Source organism: Grammomys surdaster, unplaced genomic scaffold (assembly GCF_004785775.1).
Source record: "Grammomys surdaster isolate TR1022 unplaced genomic scaffold, NIH_TR_1.0 362, whole genome shotgun sequence".
NCBI classification, from domain to species: domain Eukaryota; kingdom Metazoa; phylum Chordata; class Mammalia; order Rodentia; family Muridae; genus Grammomys; species Grammomys surdaster.
Window position 1 is genome coordinate 1,513,117 of NW_021604781.1, and position 22,653 is coordinate 1,535,769.

The window sequence follows — 22,653 nt, forward strand, 5'->3', positions numbered from 1 at the left end:
TTCCTTTTCAAAGGTGCCTGCAGTTTAGGTCAAAGAGCAGATGAACAGTTAACCCCGGACCCCTGCTGACAGCTTGCTAAACTGCTCACCACCACCCAAACGCTGCTCCTACAGCTACAGCCCAGTCCCCCATCAAAAACCTTAGAGTAGAAATTACTAGGAGCCAAGTTTGCTTCATGAGGTGCAAACATGTTAGAGTTATGTGCCTGATAAGCTTTAAAACAGGCAGGTTACAAATCTCGGAGATGAATCTGCAAGCAGTTTTTGTTGAGAAAAAGATAAAAGTAAATGGCATAAGGAAAGCCATGAGCTAGCATGATCTACAATGTGCAAGTTGGTACCTTTCTGAATACTCAGCCAAGGAGGCAAGAACAAAGGGGCTTGTATTCTGGTTTAAAACTTCTTGAGTAGAGTGGTGGTGGCACACACCTATAAGCCCAACTCTTGGGAAGCAGAGGCAGGCGGATCTCTGAGTTCGAGTCCAGCCTGGTCTACAGAGGTTGTTACCAACCAACCAATCAAAACCACTTCTCTTGCTCAGTCAGTGAACCTGCCCTTCTGGGATGACGCCATATTTGGCAAAGTTGAAAAATAAACCGTCTTGCCTTTCCTAATCTGAGTATCCAGGACTCTTACTATGAAAGGAAGGCCTATGTTTCTCAGAGCAATATGGAGGAATCTGTAATCCCTGTTCCCTCTTTGGGGGAGTGGGAGGCAGAGTCAGGAGAAGACCGTGGGCCAGTTCACCTGGACTGCGCTGCAATGGACAAGGAGGGGGTTTTACAAAAGGCAGGAGGCAAACAACTGCACTCAAGGCTGTCCTTCCACCTCCATGCAGGAGGGTCTGGGGAACTGGGCCAATATGGAAAACAAGGACTATCCTCTTTAAGAGGGGCTGCTCCTTGCTCCCAGGGTTATACCCCATTTCCCCAAAGAATGTTGCCACCTCTACAGCTTTCTAACAGCCCAAGGGGTGGGCAGTACCAATGAGAAAGGGGGAGGGGAGGGGTGGAAAGGGGAGGGTCCTGGAGGGCTACAAAAAGTCCAGCCCAGAGACCTCCAACTCCTGACTGTGGCACCTCAAATCCCCTTGATGGAAGTTGTTTATCCTCAGTTCTCTCTCTCTCTCCCTCTCTCTCTCTCTCCTCCCCCCCCTCTCTGTTTTTCTCTCTCTCTGGCTGGTGTTTCTTCAGTCTGGTATTTGGATCCCTGCTACCTCCAAGTGTAATTTTTGATCCTCACTCCTCACCTAAGACTCCTGTATCATCTGCACATGCACTGTGTGGCATGTGTGAGCAAATGAACATACATACAAGCTATACATGTGCCACATACACACAACACCATATGAAGGGTTATTATACAACTTAGAATTCATATACAACATAAAATATACCTTATAACTATTATTATGTGTATGTTATATATACTATATTTATATGATATATACATATACATACACACACATATTTATTTGTTTCAGCAGGTGTGATGGTTTGTATATGCTTGGCCCAGGGAGTGGCACTATTTGGAGGTGTGGCCTTGTTGGAATAGGTGTGACCTGGTTGGAGTAGGTGTGTCACTGAGGGTGTGGACTTAATACCCTCACCCTAGCTGTCTGGAAGCCAGTCTTCCACTAGCAGCCTTCAGATGAAGATGTAGAACTCTCAGCTCCTCCTGCACCATGCCTGCCTGGATGCTGCCATGTTTCCTGTCATGATGATAATGGACTGAACCTCTGAACCTGTAAGCCAGCCTCAATAAAATGTTGTCTTTATAAGACTTGCCTTGGTCATGGTGTCTGTTCACAGCAGTAAACCCTAACTAAGACAGCAGGGTTAAGAACATTTGCACGGTGTAAGTAGAGCACCCATCCCTTTGTTTATCCTCGGAATCCTTTTCATCTGAGGAGCTAGATCCTATGTACTCACATGAAAAATTAACTCTCAGTTCATCACTCCCTACCCTACCACTGCAACCTTGATCCTATGTCTGTCTCTACATAACTGGCTAGTCTAGGCACGCCATCTTCCTTTCTCCCCTCCCAAGGTAGCATTTCTCTGTGTAGCCCTGGATGTCCTGAAACTCATTGTACAGCTCAGGCTAGCCTCAAACTCATAGATCTGCCTACTTCTGTCTCCTAAGAGTTGAGATTAAAGGTGTGTACCACAGTGCCTGGGTTCTATCTCTAATGACTGCTCTGTGTCCCTTGGTGTAAGGCCCTCAGGGTCTACCTACGTTGCCACAATTACCTGAATTATTCTTTCTTGAAAGCTGAATAATATTATGTTGTGTGAATACAGTGTATTTTCTTTTACTCATTTAGTCTTAGCTGCTGGACTGCCCACACTCCTGTGTTATTTCTGTACATTTTCTTGGTCTCTCTGCCCTCTTTCAAGCTCTTATGGGTGTGCCTAGTGAACTAGGCTCAGGCTGGTTGTTCCCCAGCACCAGAATGCTGTCTGTTTTTCTAAAGCCCTGGAAGATTTGGGGACTTCAGGGCCCAAAGGCGATTCCTATCAATAGAGAATAGGAACCAGAAGGAAAGTCAATGCTCAGCCTGGTAACTTTGAAATAACCATTCTGAGACACCTTCTTGGGTATCCTCAAGGCATCCTGTGAGGGTAAGCCTGTTCCTTCAGCAGGGTTCTGGACATTGTATGTTTTCTTTTCTTGTCTTAGTCCCTGTTCTATTGCTGTGAAGAGACATGACGGAGGCAAGGTCGGTGACAATGTCAAAAGATTAGTCCCTTATCATCATGGTGGGTTGCATGGCCAGCACGCAGGCAGCCATGGTGCTGGAGAAGGAGCTGAGAGTTGCACCCTGATCCATAGGCAACAGGCAGACAGACACCAGACCTGGTGTGGGCTTCTGGAGCCTCAAAGCCCACCCCAGTGACACATCACCTTTGACAGGGCCATACCTCCTAACCCTTTCCAATACTCTACCGAGAGGTTACCAAGCATTCAAATATTTGAGCCTATGAGGGAGGACTTGTCTTCAGTGTATGAATAGCACCGTGCTATGGGGCTAGGGACCCTGGCACAGTTAAAGGAAGAAGGAGGAGAAAGCCACCAAGATATTGGCATCCTCTTTGTTTTCCTGGCAGATCCCATGGAGTCACAGTTGTATGCCGTTAGCTGTTTCTGCTCCCATGATCTCAATGCCTTGCCTTGTGCTGCCGTGGAGACAGGAAGGTACACACTGGCCTAGAGGTATTGGTTTTTTTTTTTCGGTGATCCTTGCTAGGAGGGCATTCTGATGGCTCAGCAGTGAGATTGGCCAGGTACCAGCAGGGCGAGGAGGCAGGGCTCACTCACTTCGTGCTGGGAAGACAAACCAGAGAAGAAATGTTGAAGAAGCTGGTGCCTGTCGCCTGGAGTGTGAGGCTCAAGGAAGAAGCTAATCAGAGCTTTGGTAGAGAGTTTAATGAACACCGTGGACTGACAGTGGTGGAAGATGGTCGTGTCTGCTTGTGGGCTGGGGATGTGTTCCTGGAGGAGTGGGAGTGGCCCGAGGAAGGGGCTGTAGCATCAGGACCTCATTCCTTCCACCTGGGAGGCCCCAGGCTTCACCCAAATAGGAAAGTGAAGGGTGCAAAGGAGGCGTTTCTATCTTTCTAGGTTTAAGTCAGGCAGGGGGGTTGTGAGTTAGGGAAGGAAGGATGTAAGGCTTGAATGAAATGAGCTTAAAGTTTGATTTAGATTGGACTGGACTTTGTAATAACAGCCAGTCAGACTGCTTGTTAACACCCGAAGGTGACAGGAAAAGCGATAAAATGTGCCCTAGATTCTTCCAGAAGAAATGGGAGGCCACCAAGAATAATATAAAAAGACAGCCGTGTGAAAAGTGCTCTTTCATGACTTCCCTTCCCTATATAGACCAGTTAGTCCAAAATTTCAGCTAGTATAAAAATGTTGCTCAGCACAGCAGTGCTGAGGTGGGGGATGGAGCCCACTTTCCCACACTCCCCATCCCCAAGAGAAAGAGAGCAAGCACATCAGCAAGCCCACCCTGCCAGCACCTAGTAGTCATTCTCTGTCCGTGTGTCCTAAATCTTGTGAACCAGAGGCTGCAGAAGCCCTCCGGCTGGGCTGTCTTCAGGTTTCCCAGGTGCGCTGCTCTGAGGTGACCTGCGTTCATGTTTACTTCTGAGGAACGCTGTGAATTAAGAAGCAGACAACCTTGCATTGAGACAAGAGCCTTTCAAGTAGGTAGCCGGCTACGGATTACCCCTAGATTTGGAGGCAGAGGCAGGAGGATATCTGTGAGTCCCAAGTAAGATCCTGCCTCAAACAAAAAGACACTCCAACTACCCCACCCCTACCTCGCCAAACCCGCACACAAAACCCTTCCAGAGACCACTTTAGTCTCCTTAGGTCCCCTACATCCCTTCCAAGTTCTCCCGCTGGACTCCAGTTCTTCCCGCTGCACGAAATTAAAAGAGGCTCTCTCTTCCGATTGGTCCACAGGACATCCCACTCGTGGGAGTCCGGGCTCTAGGTCAGCGACCGCAGGCTGTTTCTTCTTTCTCTGGGGTCTGAGGTTGGATGATCCCGGCCGCTGTGGTCCTGTGAACTGCAGGGTCGTGTCCGGCCGGCAGAGGGCGCTCGGCTCCCCCCACGGGGCTCCGGCCGAGAGGAGGCGCCGGGGCTCGCGAGCATCTCCGGGCGGCCGGGAGGGGGTGCGCGCCTTGGGCCGCTGCAGCCCGGCTTCTGTCACCGCGGACGGCACCTCACTGGAGGGTGGGCGGGAGCGGCGTCTTTGTCCGGCGAGGCGTCCTCAGCCCGGGCCATCCCTGTGATCGGAGCCGGGCGGCCTGGGCGGTGCCCAGCGGTGAAGTGCGCGGGCGGAGGGCTGGCTGCGGCCACGGCCCCAGGTACCCCGGTGCCCCAAGCTCGCCACCTGCGCCACCTCTGCCCGCGCTCTGTCAAGTTGCAGAAGACCCGGGTGGGTCTGTAGTCTGGACGCGTGGGCGCGTTGCAAACTCCAGCTGCGAAGGAGCTGCGTGCGGAGATAGCCGGACCCGGGATGCTCCCGGAGGCTGCCCTGGTCTCTCTGCCCATCCTTCTTGGCTCCTCCAGACCCAGGTGAGCGACTGCTGTCCGCGCGTCCCGATCCGGCTGGAGACAGGTGCAGAGCGGGGCGGAGGCGGTGCCTTTTGCTGGTTTCTCTGGCATCTGAGCGCCCGCTCCCCTCTGCCCACATCTTCTGCTCCGCCGGAGAGGCTGCAGCCCACTCGCACCTTCCGGGGATGCCAGGTTGAGCACGGTGTTTCAGAGGCGACAGCGGGTTAGCCTAAGCGAGCTCCCACCCCTCTCCACCCCCAACTCGGGATAATTCGGTCCGTGTCTTCGTCTTAATTTAGCACCGATGTGTTATTTCCTTGGAGCTCTAGAATGGTAAGGCTTGCTCCATCCATTTTTCAACCCCCTTCATTCTGAGTCTGTGCAGGGAAAGGAACTACAGGCTTGCAAGTGATGTTACTACCGTTCTATTTTAAATACAAACACCCGGAGAAGTACGCTTGGCGGCGTGCCAGAGGCGCCTGCACTCTTTGTTATGTAAGTGCTTCACAGGAATATTTGCTGGTTGGTAAAGTTAGGAGCGGTTACCAGAGAACGGAAGAGCGCAGGAAGTCAGAGCCATAATTTCTGTCTTAGCTCAAAACTTTCCTTCAGGATAAGCATGCGATGGCTTCCATATCATTTAAAGGTGACGCGAGGTCCTTTCAAAAGAAAAATTCATACGGTAGAATCTCAAGCGTTAAGACGCAAAACAGGTTTTTGTGAATTGTTATGAAAACCAGTGGGACGTCTCTGACAAGAAATAGGTGGGAAGTGATTTAAAGAAATAGATCCCCGTCATGTAGCCCTTTTGGCTTTTAAACCGTTAGGTAATTTTATTTTGCTGTCACGTGGACATGGCTAATTGTGAGTTGACAGTTATTAAAGATCTCCGCTCTCACGTGCAGTAATTTTTCAGGTACAAAGATGTAAGTAGAAAGCACCAGATACGCATTCTCTTCTTACTGGTTTCTGGTGATGGCGTTTGTTATGTATGGCTTTCTGGTGCTTGACGTGTGTGCTCAAGGGATAAGACTGTTGGTGGGCATCGCTTCGTGCTTCATTTAGTCTCTGTACAACGTAAGGCATGGCTCGGTGGGCGCGAGGTACCCCAGCCATGCATGTGGCAAATAGGGAGAGAAACTTGTGTTGGACCAGAGAGACGCTAATAGTCTTTAGCCCGGGTCTCTTTTCATCTAAGTAAATTTCCTGCTTGTGTTTCTTGCAGAGAAAAGCTGTGTGTATCAGGGACCCTTAGTTCCACAGAGAGTACACATGGGAGTCTTAGTGGGGTACAGTGTATTGTGCAGAGGAAACCCTGAAAGTTAAGTAGTCTTGGGGAGACGGAGCATCTTTTTGTTTGCATGATAAAAAAAATCAAGTTTCATCAAGGATTATTTTTCTTATTGAATGGATGTTTTCATATACTGTATAGGAGTGCAAACTAGTGAGTCAGGTGCACAAAAGCCTTTTCGGTATTTTTAAGAACAGAGGGAAAGCTGGCATATTTTATAAGTCCACAGTTCCACACCTTGGGGCGGGCTTACTGAGGCTTTGTGGGAGCTTATGTAAGAGCCACTACGGTGCTTTTGGTACTCGGTTAAACTCCCTGCTTTGGCTATTACATAATTGACATGGAACTAGGCTGTCAGAGCTAAAATGGTGGGGGAGGATTATAAAAACCCAGGCTCGTGTGGATGCACACACACACACACACACACACACACACACACACACGCGGCTTTATAATGAATCGATGCTGCCAAATTAGAGGGAGCAGCAGGGATAGTCGTTTGTGAACGGGAGATAAGAACTGTGTCAGGAGGATGACTGGAATAGATAACTGTTATGTTAGCAATTTTCTAGGGATCTCAATGCTGGCTGGAAACTACTGCACATGCTGGCTGAGATGCAGAGGCGGGGAATCCTGGGCTTCTGGTCCCTCACCTGGACTTACATTGGGAGGCCCTGGGAAGAGCACTGGCCATGTATTTATTTATGTGGTTTTGTAGTTTTGGATTCTTTTTTAAATAGGGAAGATTTCCTTTGCTACCCTCTCAGCCCCCAGTCATATAAGTCCAAGTTTCTATGAATCTTGAATTTGTTCCATTTACTGTTATGTCTAAATATTACCTTATAAAATAGCCTTTTCTTTTTAAAATTTTATTTATTTATTTTTTTATGTATATGAGTACACTGTAGTTGTCTTCAGACACACCAGAAGAGGGCATCTGAACCCTTTACGGATGGCTGTAATGCCACCATGTGGTTGCTGGGGATTGAGCTCAGGATCTCTGGAAGAGCAGTCAGTGCTATTAACCGCTGAGCCATCTTTCTGGTCCAGCCTTTTCTTTTTTAAAAAACAATTATTTTGTGTATGTGTTTGCCTGAATGGCTGTGTACCACATGTATGCAGTACCCATGTGGGCCAGAAGAGGGCATCAGATCTCTCTGGAACTGGAGATACAAATGGCTGTGAGCTCCCTTGTGAGTGCTGGGAATCGAACCCAGCTCCTCTAGAAGAGCAGCCATGATGTTAACTGTTGAGCTGTCCTCCCAGTCCTCCTCCCCCAAACCTCATGGAGCTACTCCCATCGTACAGGTTCCTGAAGACCAGATCCATGTTTGTCACCTCTCAGGACCTTTTTATGGATCTGAGTATGATCTGGAAAAAATAAAAACAAACAAACAAAACCAAAAAAAAAAAAAAAAAGCCAGCACCAGCGAAGGGTATGTGTGGAAAGTAGGCTGCAGCTCTTCTCCATCTCAGAGGCAGGTTGCCAAGAGAGAAGGAAGAAAAAACAAAACAACTATGAGATGTTCATTAAAATATGTTAATGGGGACAGAGAGCACCGGCTCTGTTGGAGACCTTCCTGTACAAACTCTTTAGCATCTATCTCAAGTAGGAATTTCAAATAGTGAACAAACAAACCCAGGCTTGGGAAATACCCACAAGAAGCAAAGTATGTTGGGAAGGACCAGATGAGACGCGAGACTGTCTGATTAGCAGCCTTGTCAATGGATAAGAGCCTTTAAAGCATGCTTGAGCGGGAGCTGTTACTCTTTATAACAACTCTTTGCTGAGGACAGTCTCCTTTTTCTGACCCGATTTCTAGTTTCTGTTGGAGGTTGAATGTCTTCAGACCTTCCCTTTCGACGCTTCCCACCACAGCACATGATACTCATCCATCATCATCTGCCATTGGTCACCTGATACTTATTATCTGTCCATCAGCTGTCGTCTAGCATCCACCATTGAGTACCATCCATCCTCCATCATGAACCACCCATCCATGTATAAAGATGCTGTCCTTCACCAAACACACCAGGCTCCCCTAAGCACCCTTTCCTCAGCTGGGGCTTGACATTGGCCTAGAAGATCTGCACTTTCAGCATGAATGATTTTGTTCTTCCATCCCCTGGCTAGGAGACTTGATCAATCTCTAACACAGCTTGTAGTGGGCATGGAATGACCCGGCGGAGACTTTAGCTTGATTTCCTTTTGTTACATCATTTACTTAAAAGGTGAAACAAGCCGGGCAGTGGTAGTGCACGCCTTTAATCCCAGCACTTGGGAGGCAGAGGCAGGTGGATTTCTGAGTTCGAGGCCAGCCTGGTCTACAGAGTGAGTTCCAGGACAGCCAGGGCTCCACAGAGAAACCCTGTCTCGAAAAAAACAAAAAAAAAAAACCAAAAAAAAAAAAAAACCAAAAAAAAAAAAAAGGTGAAACAAAACCTTAACATTGTAAATTATCCCTCCATTACTTTGTGATGCAAACCCAGGGATGCTATCACCCAGGGATGCTATCACCCAGGGATGCTTTTTCTCAGAGTCCCTTTGAAATGTGTTCACTAGGAAGGACAAGGCTCTGTTTCCCAAGGCTCTGTCTCCTGTCTCTGCAGAAGGATAAGACGTAACCACAGTGATGCTAGTCTGCAGACAGAACCCCCAATCACAGACATTGAATATTGCCTTATTTTTGTATATTACTACACCCATGACTTTGACCCCACACTCAGGGACAGGAGTTAAGGTCAAGAAGTAGTAGTAGTAGTTGTTTTTCTTCCTCCTTCTCTTCCTCTCTTCTTTCTTCTCTTCCCTTCCTCCTCCTCCCCCACTCCTCCACCTCTTCCTCTTCTTTGAGACAGGGTTTCACTGTGTAGCCCTGGCTGTCCTGGAATGCTCTCTGTAGAGCAGGCTGGCCAAGAACTCAGGTCCACCTGCCTCTGCCTCCTGAGTGCTGGGATGAAAGGTGTGCGCCACACCTTGTCAAGTTCAAGCTCTAAGTTCTCTCCTCTTGCCCTGAATAAAATCTGTGCTTACTGTAGCTTGGTGTCTGGATTTAAAATGCAGTCACTGTCATACAGTGTTCTGGGCACTAGGGTATACATAGTGAAGAAAATGGAAAAACACAGCACCCTTAAAGAATCAGATGAGCTTAAGTAAAATGTCGAATGGATTAGGTGCAATGGAGGAAAATAAGTCAGATGGAGGAGAAGTAGTTTGGAGGAGAGAAGCACTATTTCTAGTTGTATGGTCAGGGAAAGCTCACTGAAGGGTTATAGAGCTGATCTTCAAGGGTTCCTGGCAAGGGAGGAGCCCATGGGGGCCCCTGAGCACAGAGTGCAGCTGACACCTGGGAGCCAGGGCTAGGGGCAGGCCTGGAAATTCTCATGCTAACATAGTAGTGAAGAGGCAGCAGCTTGTTCTCTGTGGGTGAGTGAGTGCCAGCATACCGCTGCAGGGCTTATCAGTTGATGTCAGAGCGACATGTGGAACCAAGGTTTCTCGGCATCAGAAACCTGTTCTGGACCACTGAGTAGGAAGAAAGATTATATGTCCTCACTTTGGAGTCATCCTGGTCTGTTTTAGGAAGAGACCAGCAGGCAAGTTCCATGGCTACCTGGAGTTTTGCCTCTCACCTTAGGAATGTGTTGGAGCTGTGGTGGAGAACCACAAAATTCACCCTTGAGGAAGATTTCGATAGCTAAAGAAAACGAGCCAGAGAAAAGCCCACGTGAAGGCAGCCTGGCTGTACGATGTGAGGAAGGGTGTGGCAGTGAGGATCCTGGACATCCAGACCTTGCATCCCATGGCTTGGACAAACGGTTGTGTGTATGTGTGCACTTGGACCCAGACTTCCATAGAACCTTTAGCCCAGAAGGTAGAGAAGCCCCTGAGAGAACGGTAGCTGGAATTGGCTGCTGTTTTACATGCCCTTTCTGGGCTCAGAGGCTGAGCTTAGGTGTAGGACAAAGTCTAGGCTAAATACTTACTTTTAAAAGACCCTGGCTTGTAGCCACATTTTACCTCCAGGAACGCAGGGAGATGCCTCCTGTGTGGAGGTTCTTTGGTCTGCAGTGGCAGAAGGAACCTCATAACGGTTTTGATGAGCACGTGCAGGTGACAGTTATGGGTGGCTGCTGAGTCTGTTGCTGTATCTTGTGTTGCTTTGTAAACTTGTGAGATGCAGGTTTAAGGACATTCCTGGCTTTTTTGGTACTTTCAACTGTCATGAATGGACCATTACAACAGATCAATCTGTATGCATAATGTAAACTCCAAATGGATTGCAAAATAGATTTAAGATGGGCATAGTGGCCTTTAACCCCAGCTCTTGGGAGGTAGAGGCAGGTGGATCTCTGTGAGTTTGAGGCCAGCCTGGTCCATATAATAGCAAGTTTCAGGGCAGTTGTCTTACCTTCTGCTAAGTACATAGAAAACAAATAATTAAATGAATGAATAAGGCAAGTGACTAATGTCTGGGTCTCTTGTTTTTATTTTCTGTTTTGTTACCAGAGTGTGCCCTAGTTGGGAAGAGAGGAGCTGGTTAGTTCAGTCTGCTGATACAGTGCTTGCTTTCTGTTTCGCAAGAACGGTTATTTTCTTTTAGGATAACGAATGGCCCTTGTCTTGGACAGGGCATCTTGATGGCACTTCAGTACTTCTCCATGTTTGTCCTGTGCCCTCTCTGGACCTACAGCCCCACTGAAACAGAAGATTCAGCTCCTAGATCGTGTGTAGGAAGTGAGCGGTCAGCCCAGTGCTGGTGACTGGTTGGTATTGGAGCTGGAAGTCTGAGCCTCCTGCAGACAGAAGAGGCCAGCAAGAACTATGAGCTACAGCTGCCCAGAAGCAAGTTGAGATTGATACAATGATTTTCTTTGATACGATGATTTTCCGTGCTTTCTAGGAGCACAGGGGAGACAGCACAGACCATAGAGCCACGGATTACAGGAAATGACAACAGAGGCAAACAGTAGGAAACCTAAGTCCCCACACTTTGCCAGATGGCTGCTGGAAAGTACTAATCCCAAATACAATATGAACACAGTCTCTGCGAAATGACTGGAGAAGTAATCTCAAACTACCGGAATTAATTAATTGTCTCTGCGTTGAATGGTTTGAAATTACTCATGCGAAATACCTTCTCAGCACAGACAATCTTTTTAGTACAGACACAGATGGGAACTTGTCACATATGCCCAAACCATTTTTAGTTCCTAATTATTTTAAAAATTATTTATTTATTTTATGTGTATACGTATGTTTTGCTTGCACATACAGCTGTGCACTGTGCTTGTAGTGCCCGTGGAGGCCAGAGGAGAGCGGCAGATCCCCCCTGGAGCTGGAGTTAAAGATGGCTGTGAGCTGCCTTGTGGATGCTGGGGATTGAACCTGGGTCCTCTGGAAGAGCAGCCACTACTCTGGAAGAGCTCTTCATCACTGAACCATCTCTCTAGCTCCTACAAAGTTATTTTAATATGCTGTCTTTGGTCCTCAAATTTCATATTGAAAAGTTTCTGCTAGGTTTTAGGATTATAATTCTGAGAAGAACTGTGCATGTGAATTAGAGCTGGTATTTCAGTTCACGGGGTTGAGAACAGAAGAGCAGAAATCCCCACCCCTCACCCCCAAGCTACCCTTTATCATAGTGTCATTCTGGAGCCTGATACTTGAGCCCATCATCTTAGGGGATGTTATAAGACCTCTTCTCAAAACAGCCCCTCCCCCAACAATAGACCCCCAAATGGTGGATCTTATAATGTGTACAATATATAATATTAAAATTATTCAGAAAAAACCCATTTCCATCACTGAGTGTGCTAGTTTTTTGTTGCTATAACAAAATACTAGAGTCTGGATGTTTACGGGAGTATCCAACCCATTGCTTGTAGCCGGCTGCGTGTGGCCACATCTGGCTATGGATATGGGATATGGCTCGACAATGTATACTTACTTAAGGCACCAAGACTCATTTATTGTAACTTGACTGTTGTCGTTCTAAAGCATAAACTTTGCAGGTGACTTTGTGACTCGAAATCAAAGGGTTGGACATTCCTGGAATAAAAAGGGTTAACTAATTATTTTCCATTTTTCAAGTGTGTGTGTGTGTGTGTGTAACAATAATAATTAAATAAGGGATTTGGGAAGGAGCGGGGAGGGGCAAGGAAGAGCTGGAGGGTGAAGAGTGAGGTAGAAATGATACAATGCAGTCGTCATGTATGAAATTCTCAAAAAAGTGAAAATAGAAAAAACCCACAAAACTTATAAGACACACAGCTGGGAATGACTATACCTGAACAGTAACCCTACCCGGCACAGTAATGTGAGCCACATACGTGCTGCTTTCTGGTATTTGCATTGAAGAGTAAAATCAAACAGAATTAGTGACAGTGCATTTCATTTAATCTAATCTGTCTGCAATATGGTAATTTCCCAAGTTAGTTTTCCCAGGCACACATGTAGAGACCAGTAGACAAATTGTGGAGTCAGCTAGGTTCCAGAGGTAGAACTCATTTATACCTGCTGAGACATCGCACAACCCCCAAATCCTTCATTTGATTTTATTGTTTGGTTTTTCGAGACAGGGTTTCTCTGTGTAGCCCTGGCTGTCCTGGGTCTTGCCCTGCAAACTAGCCTGGCCTGGAACTCAGAGATCTGCCTGCCTCAGCATCCTGAGTGCTGGGACTAAAGGTGTGCGCCACCACATCCAGCTCAGAATTCTGTATTTCATACTAATAATTTACCTTAGTACTACTGGCTAGCTGCATTTCTGGTACCCAGTAGCCATGTCTGTGTGAATGACGATCGAGTCGATGACTTTTATGTAGATTTCAGGCCTTTAGACATGCACCATGGTGTACGAAAAATTCTGACATCACCTCTAACACAGCATTATTCTTAAGACATTTACTCACATTCTTTCTCCAAAAGCACACAACCTGCTGTTGTGGTGAGATATCCATACCAAGACAAGCATGGCGTCATTTTCTTGTCCTCCCTTATCCGGTGGAGGAAGCTGTGAGTCCAGCCTGGGTCAGGGTGAGGTGGACAGGAAGGGCTTTGCTCAGGCGATGCTTGGGAAGATGAAGGGCTGGGCACTTCAGGAGACACCAGGAGGAAAGGCAGGGGTGTGTGTAGAATCGCTGCTAGCACGTGCCCAGCAGTTTGGTTCACTTGGAGCAGGCGTGTGAACAGCTTGCCTAGGGAGTCAGGTGGCTGAGCCGGAGCTGGAGACTGAACTATGGGACACCACCTGCTAGGAAACTTGGATGCTCTTCCTTGTTAGCAGGCTAAGGGAAGCCCCGCAGTGGGGTTTGTGTTCTAGCTTCAGCATGCAGACAAGTCATTGACTTTTTAAAATTTCCCTTCAGTCTTCTTTATTGAGATCCCAGGGGTTATTATGAAGATTAAAGGAGCTAGCAGTGGTTCCATCTATGACCCCCATGACTGTATAGACCATCTCCCCAGTAGAGTCCATACACTAAATTCATAGTGCTTCTTCAATATGGCTGCACTCTAGTGCAGTCAGAGAACACTATTAAGAATATACATCCACAGAGCATCAGGATCAACCTTGGAGTTGGTATTTAGGAGTTATGTCTGTGTTCTGTGTGTAGATACCTGGTTTTGATTGTTTCCCAATGTTCAAAGTCTGTCTCCTGAGCCGTTTTCTATCTGAGGCCCAGAGAGTTATACCAGCTTCCATGTTTTGTTGTTAGCAATGGTCTAGAGACTCCATGCTGGCCACAATGATCATTCCCTATGCCCCAGGGTTCCTCTGTGTGAGGTTCACCAGTTGCTTCTTGGCCAGCCCATAGTCCTCCACAGAATGCCCGAATCCAGTCTGGCTTTCACTCGTGCATACATCATTTTCACAGACCCGCTAGGACACCTTAACTTCGTTCAGACTCTTACATACATGTTTTCGTTGGTGAACTTATAAGTGTGCCAGAGCTCAACCTGGTGTGCCATTCCTCTTGCCTCTGGAGACAGGATCTTTTACTGAGACCCAGAATGTGATAATGAAGCTAGGCTGGCTGGCCAGTGAGCCCCAGGCTTCAGCTGCCTGTTTCCCTAGTGTAGGGATCACAACCTCACCTAGCCTTTTACGAAGCTGATAGGGATCAAACTTAGGTCCTATTGCTCTGTGTGGTGAGCCCTTTAACACCTGAGTTCTCCTCCGAGTCCCTATTTCCTTATTAGCAAACCGTTGTCTCCCGTCTCCTCTTCACTATGGGTTCTATGATTCCAAATGATCAGGGCTGTTTAGTTTTCAGTAGCTCTGTGTGGCCATTAATAACATTGATAGCAACACATGCTTTTCTCTGATTGCTAAGGCTTCCCCTCAGCAATTGCTCTCACTGACACACTTTCAGCTTTGTGGCAGTCAGTGTAGGTCACAATATCTCTGTTTTTAAGGTGCAGCCACTATGGGGACCCTGCAGACAGAGTGTCTCTGAATGCCACTTTTCCATTGCATCTCCCTTAACGACCCTCTGATAGCTTTGAGAAGTCTGATTGGTTATGAGGGAAATGATTGGTTTTCCCTAGCTTGCCAGCTTGGACTTTTTCTTTAGTAGAGTTCCAATGGCGATTTTGACGTCACATTTTGATTTTATATTTCATTCCTATGCTTAGAAAATAGGGACATAAAACAGGCGACTGGTACTCAAGAAATCAATATGCTTATTTGGTAGGAGGGTGCTTGTCCATGAACACAGAGCGAAAATAAACCAAGTAAAACTGAAGGACCGATGGGAGGCTGCTGATTTAATGGGTCTCCTGGTGGCAGGGAACCACTTTTCACCCTTTCCTGTTCCCACTCAGAAAGAAACACGTTTTTGAACATGTAAATTTTTGGTACTGAGGGATTCACACGGCTGCTCTTTCATTGGCTTTTCCTCCCAACAGTACTGTGCAAACTATGAATTATGTCAAGGGTTGTGTGGCAGGGGGTTGTGGTAGGCTCTTAAGATAGATGGGTTATTAATATATTTATCAGAAACGAGTGGATTCTTTCCATTCTGTCTGAGCTTGGCTTTGGACCTGCTTAATTTCCTCAGTGTGGTGTGTGTACTTCCCATGTGGACACCTGCCCCCTGTTTCCACCCCTCTAGCTCTGACATCCATCCTCAGCCCAGCTCTTCTTTCCCCCTCTTCCCTCCCCCATGCCTGTGATCCTGGTCACAGCTTTGCTTTTAGAGAGACCTCCTGCAGTACGAAGAGGAGCCTGGGAAGGCATTGCTGGTTGCTGAGGATGGAAAGAAAGAACTGAGAAGCTGCTCAGAGACCTCCAGATTTGGAGAGAATGCAGTTATCATCTTTTGGGTATCAAGGGTAATGACACAGAGAAGAAATTGATTGATGTTAAGTAATAAATAGTTTTGAATATTTAATTGTTTATAATAATCTCCTCAATCTTGTCCCTCTTTTTTTTTTTCCAGAAAAATTTTGAATTTTCCATTTGTTTCCCATGGTTGACTATTGAACGTTGTGCCTGTCCCTCAGCTCAAGAAGAGCAAACATTTTGTGATATCTATTACAGCAGGTTTTGGAGAGAAATCTGTGTCTTTCTCACTATTTAACATTGGGTCTTTTTGTCATGTGATTGAGAAAAAAAGTTTTCTTTTTCCTGCATTTTTGGAAATAATTTTTAAAAGGATGTAATTAATATTTTCAACATTTTAAGGTCCATAGTTTCTTTTTTTTCTTTTTTTCTTTTTTCGAGACAGGTTTTCTCTGTATAGCCCTGGCTGTCCTGGAACTCACTCTGTAGACCAGGCTGGCCTCAAACTCAGAAATCCGCCTGTCTCTGCCTCCCAAGTGCTGGGATTAAACGCGTGCGCCACCACTGCCCGGCAGGTCCATAGTTTCATTGGTTCTTAATTTTTCCTGAAGTAAAATAAAATTAATATGGAAGAGATTACATTTAGTAGCATTTACAACACTGAAGAGCCACACAACGGACACAGACATCATGAATCAGAGGCGTGTCTCCCCTCCCCTCCCCCCATGTCAACTTCTTCAATAATTTCATTTCTGTGGGAGTTTCATGATCATTAACCACTCAAGGGATGAAGACAGAGAGAAAATGCAGTCACGTAATCCACAAGGGATTAACCAGAAAATAAGACTAAATGGCTCCCAAATACTAGGTTTAGCCCGTAGGAACTCAGAGGATGACACCAACTGGACGTTTGTACAATTACAGTATAGAGCCAAAACTCAGCACAAGCCCCATTCCCATGGATGCATCATCACATGGGATGCAGCATCAAGATGCTATGGAGGCTATTCACTTGTGTTTTGCTGGCTCTCTCCTGTGTTTTCAGGTATCTCTCTCTTTCTCAGGCTTCCATAGCTGGATTGTCTGCTAGACCAGATTATGACCAGTGATCTGGAAGCTTGTTTTGGGGGTGAGGGCTCAGGGGTCAGGGGTCAGGGTGAGTTCAAATACAGTCCTCTTTCATTTATTATTCGGTTCTCAGTTACCTCTTGAGTGCCTTACAAGTCCTGCTGTCTCCCAGTAAAGGGCTGCCACTGTTTTTATTTATGTTTTTGTAAGCGATATCATTTATTTAAAAGGCCACTGACGATGAATTCTCCTCTGAAAGCTTACTTCCTTCTGTCTATTTAAAAGTGCAAAGAATACCTTCAGATGGCAATTGAGACGTGAGTTTAAGCTTCATGTTTTGTTAATGATTTTACATATGCCATAGACATCTCTTTCTTAGTGGTAATTAATCTTCTACTAGGACAAAAGGTTACCTTGTTATTGTAGTTACACCGATGGACAGAAACAGGACAAGAAGCTGCAGCAGCGGGGCTGGGTGGTGATGGTGATGGTGGTGGTGGGAGGGTTGGCTGAATTTTGTACTTGATAAATAAAGCTACCCAGAGAAGGCGGCCTGGTGGCTTGCACCTGCAGAACTAGCGCTTGGAAAGCAGAGACAAAATTACAGCCAGTTGGAGGCGAGCCTGTGCTACATAGTAAAAGTTTCAGGTCAGACTCAGCTGCTTTATCTCTGTCTTAGAACCAAAAACTGACCAGGAAAGAAACCCTGAGCCAAGAGAATAAAGCTGTATGGGTGGCAAAGTCAGTGCTCTATAAATAAAACCCATTTAACCAAGATCAGAAGCTACAGTAGCAGCCGTGGCCATGGAGAGTTTCAAACAGCGAGGAAAGCTCTTCTGGGGGAGGGATGTTTGGCCCATATGGCATTATGTGCAAATTAGACAAAAGCATTCCTTCCATATGACATTTTATTCCCATCTAATTGGAAAATTGTTGAACTAAACCGATTGTTGGAAAAAGATACTTTATTACCATATGCTAGAAAATTATAATGTAAATAGTCAAATTACCTACCAGGAATGTATCCAAGTTTTAGAGAGATACAATTTTAAAAATAATTGAAATGTGAGTAGCGGAGTGTGGAGTGTGGCAATTATCCACTGTGCACAGTCTGAACCCCCTGCAGGGCGGTTCTGCATTGTTGGAACCCAGTTCATGGTAGGTGGGAAAAGGAGTTTTTTTATTATGTTCTGGTCATAGGAGATGAATGGGTTGAAATAGGAGTTTGAGGCATGGCTTTTATTGGAAATTTTGGTGGTTTGAAAGGGATTTAACAGACATGTTAAAAGCTTCTATGGGTTTGGGAGTATTTTGATCTTTCTGGGGGTAAAATTAGGAAAGGAAATGGAAACTATTTTTTTTTTTTAAATTCTAGCTAATTCCTGCAGTCCTGTGCTTGGCTGTCAACTTGACACACCCGGGAAGGAAGTAATTCCTTTTGAGGAATTGCCTCCATCAGCTTGGCCTGTAAGCCTGTCTATAGGGCATTTTCTTGGTTGCTGATGGATGTAGGAGGCCCGTCAACTGTGGGCGGCACCATCCCTAGGCAGGTGGGTCTGGGCTGTGTAAGGAAGGCAGCTGTGGTCTCTGCTTCAGTTCCTGCTGTGAGTTCCTGTCTTGCCTTCCCTTGATGATGGATTGTAAGTGTAAGCTGAGTTAGACCCTTTTCTCTCCCAGAGTGCTTTCAACGACTGGTTCATCACAGCATCAAGAAGCAAACTAGGATGGTGTTACAAGATACATTTTCAGACCCACCTCCCTCTTTACTCAAGTGAGTTTGTTACACAGATAGGCTGCCACCTATGTGGCACTTTAACTTGCAAAGACTGCTTAAGCCTGTGTTATTTTTAGTTCCAGTTTGTTGAACTAAAGTTTAGGATGTTCAGTGTATCCATAAGGACCACCCCTTCCTTCCTTGCACATTTTCATAATTAATCTTCAGAAGAAATTAAGAGATATTATCTTAGTGTTGATGTGTGCTTGGTAGATATTGATTGACAGGCACAGAGGAACGGGCACAGTACACTGGGGCCAGATTTGGGGTACTGGGTGGGAGGGTGTGATTAGTGATTGAAAAGTTATTGAGAGGGGCTGGGGAAATGGCTCAGCTAGGTGCTTGGTATCCAAGCATGACGACCTGAGTTCAGATCCCTAGCACCTATGTTACATATTTACAATCCCACGTTGGAGGTAGGTGGAGACAGGAAGATCTTTGGGCCTCACTGGGCAGCCAGGCTAGCTGAACCAGCAAGCTCCAGCTTCAGCAAGAAACCTTGTCTCAAAAAGACAAGGTGGAGAACAATAGAGGAGGACACCCAATTGACCCCTGGTCTTTGCTGGCATATGCGCACAAGCTTGCACATGTGTACACACCTGCTCACACCTCACGCACATGGTGTGCACACACACAGGTCATTGAAACAAAGAATGTCAGACTACACATACAAAGTACACGGCCTCGGATAAATAGTTTTCCGTCCCTGGTTACCAAGTTGATCAGGGAAGCTCGAGGGGTCTCCAGTGTGAGGAACACTGAGGCAGTTTTCTCAGAGATGTACTCCTGAGCTCACCTGTACATCTTGCCTTGAACAGACCTGGGCAGTAGCCATTGTTTCTGTGAACACCCTTGCTGTGTCTGTGTTATTCCCGTGACCCATGCCTTTGCAAGCTGGGGGACTTGGGGTTGTTTACACAGACGCATAGGAACGTAATTAGAAGAACCAATGAGATTTTGGGTGGATTTCTCTTATTTGTGTCTACGTTCTCCCCACCCTCTCAACATGCAAGTAACCAACAATTTGCTTGGAGGAGACACCAGGGGGAATGTTTGCAAACAGTAGCTTAACGAATGTTAAAATGAGGTAGCATGCTGGATCTGACAGTGGTCGGATGTGTCTCATCACTACGCGGTCCAAATAATTGTGCCGGCTGTTTTTGGAAGAGGACTGTAGTCCCAGCTCCCTTCTCTCAACTCAGGACACATCACCTGCCTATGGGTGTTGTAAGAAACAAACAGTAGGAGATGTGTCTTAGGGCCAGCATAGGACTGAACAAAGCAGGTGTCCTTACAGGAGAACAGTGATTCTCAACCTTCCTGACACAGTGACCCTTTAATATGGTTCCTCACGTTGTAGGGACTCCCAACCACAAGATTTACTTCATTGCTGCTTCATAACTGTAATCTTGCTACTGTCATAAATCGTCATGTAAACATATGATATGCCGCATGTGATTCCAAAGGGGTCATGACCCATAGGTTGAGAACCACGGCTGTACAAATCCTGACCTGTACGAATGACTGACCTAAGGTCCTCTGAACCATTACGCATATACTACACAGAAGACTCTAGAAATCTAACGGTCCCCACCTCAGAACTGTATTTTAAAATGGAGCAGATAATTCCTGGCATTAGAAGATAATAAATGAAGAAGGCCACGGGAATCCTGGAAATAAATGAGATAGAAGGCACTTGTTATCCTGCTCTCCTGAGTTCTCACAGAGTGTTAAGTGTTATTCTTTTTTTCTTTTTTCTTTTTGATTTTCCACTCTGATTTTGAAATACCTAGATACCAACCAAATGTGACCGAAATAGCTGCATATCTGGAGCAAAAGAAAAAAAATCACTGTGTGTAAGTCTTATTTTCTGCTTTAAAACAACCCTCATGGGGACAGTAAGATGGCTTTGGTGGGTCAAAATGCTTGGCATCAAGCCCAGTGGTCTGAGTTTGTTCCTCAGGACCCACATAGTAGAAAGAGAGAACCAACTCCCACATGTTCTGACTTACTGACATAAGCCTGCACCTTCACATGCGTAACAAATAGGTATAATTAAAAGAAATAAAATAAAAGGACTCTCAGGAATACGTTAGATGCGCCAGGATTTTAGAAAGCATTTGTTTAGAGAGGATGAGGGCAATCACTTTCTAATATATTTATTCCTTAAGCTGAAAATGCAGAAGAAATTACCAAATGCATTAGAATATTTGCATCCATAGTGCCAGGGCCTGGGGTATTATTAGGAAATGGTTGTTGGGGATGGGGGAGATAGTAAATGCCTCATGGGCAATTCTGTTAAAATGGTAACAATCACATAAGCCTCTTTGTTGTCCTTTGTTAAAGGGGGCTCTCCAGGGCCAGCTTCCAGCACCTCTGTCTGTATACCGCTATATAACTTCTATAGTCAAGGATTAATTCTGTGGTCCATTGGATTTGAGGCTAGATTTTATTAACTAGGTCACCAGGGCATACACACGGGGCTGGGTCCCTGCTGGCACTGTGCCACCTTTGGTAATTAATTGGGTAAGCTTGCTGGTAGGTAGACAAAATGGCTTCACTTTGGTAGCCGGTACCTGTGTGGTATCTAAGCAGGTTCCCCATTTGTGAAGCACTACAGTCAGAACCTCGGGAAAGTCCCTGCAATGTTCAGAGTTTCCTAGGGGTTCGCCCTGTCTGAAATGACCCCAAAAGTTGCAGAGGAACTGAAAATGGATAGATTGTTACTCCAATGTTTTTGATAAGGTTGCTGTATCCACTCATATTTTAAATCCCATGTGGGTTCTTCCTTCTTGACATCAGTCACTTGACAGTGGTTTCTCAGGGTAAAAACTTTTGGGATTACCCACAGGGAGATCCATTTATAGTTGCTCTCCTGAAAGGGCTAGCTTGGTTCTTTGTAACAACTGCAGAATGAACCAAATGACCTTCTAAAGGTGTGACTCGCGACCTGCTCCTGCTGGGGCAGAGTTTTGTTTTCTCTTCCTCTTCATATTGTTAGTCATTGTACTCACTATCCTGGCAGGGATTCTGTTGGTCGGTTCCCAACTATTTTCCTGGCTCTTTAGACAGTGGAGACTTGACAAGCAACGGGTGCTTACTGAATGTTTGCAGAAAGGATGCACCTGAGCAGCTTGCCGCTCTGGGAAGTGGAGTGCCTTTGTATTCCTCTCTATGGAAGGGGACAGGAAGGTGCGCAGCCTCAACCACATTCAGCAGAGCAAAAAAGAACCGAGAGGGGAAGGCAAGGATTCACTTGAGGAACTAAAGGCATGGACATCAATCCTCATGCCATGTAACCGCCTTAATGTGAGGGTAGCTTTATCGTAGAAGTCCCTGACCTAGTTCCTTGTTCTGTTTTTCTATACAGACATCGTGTTATCCTAGTCACTCCCTGACACTTCATCAGCAAGACCTGTGAAAGATGGTATGGGATTTGGTGATACTCTCTGGGTTGTGTGTTTTTATTTAAGTTTTAAAAGTTTAAAATGTTGTCTTATGTTCATTTATATTTTAATATTCCTACTTCATATTTGTTGATTTTATTTACTTAAAATAAGAACAGTTTGTTAAAAAAATAAATCTGAATTTGAATTAGGGTCTCATTGTGAAGCTCCGGCTAACCTTGAGCCTGTGGTTCCCCCCACTTCAGCCTGTTGGAGTGCTAGGATTGTAAGGGCATGCCACCATTTTTGGTGATTACAGAGACGAAAAGAAAGTACATCAGAGGAATCTCACAGCAGATATTTTTGTTGGCTTTTTGTGGTATCTATGTTCTGCTTCCTTCCTCATCAGTCCCTCTGCCATTGAGGGGTGTGTATTTTTGGCCAGAATGGTCTAGAGCCCCAAGATTCTTCTTCCTCTTACCCTGGGTCCTTGTCAATATAATTGTGTGTCTTCTGTGTTTGGAGGTCAAGGATGCTTCTGATTGTCCTCTAACACACAGGACAGTCCTCCAGACTGGGTTCTCTGTAGGCTTATATTTTTCAAAATATACTTTAATACAGTTATTTTTTTTAACACTTCAGCCTCCCTTCTAGCCCACCACCCACCAGAGGTAGGGGAAAAGAAAGGTTAAAAGTAAATGGGGGTTGTGGACCTGTTTAGAAACAGTTCTTTGGGGCCATTTCAGTCTTAGTTGTCAGCAGTCCAGTCCACTTGGCAAACAC

At 45.9% G+C, this 22,653-nt stretch overlaps 1 protein-coding gene across 2 annotated transcripts in view; it reads left to right on the forward strand.

The window, feature by feature from the left end:
- The first annotated feature begins 4,689 nt into the window (after positions 1-4,689).
- The window catches only part of Mtus2 (microtubule associated scaffold protein 2), a 353,199-nt gene continuing 335,235 nt past the window's right edge, over positions 4,690-22,653 (forward strand). The window contains exon 1 of one of the 2 annotated variants that reach the window (XM_028779761.1): positions 4,690-5,403. The gene's annotated coding sequence lies outside the window, so the exon portion shown is untranslated. The remainder of the gene's footprint in view (positions 5,404-22,653) is intronic. The other variant, XM_028779762.1, reaches the window with a different exon arrangement.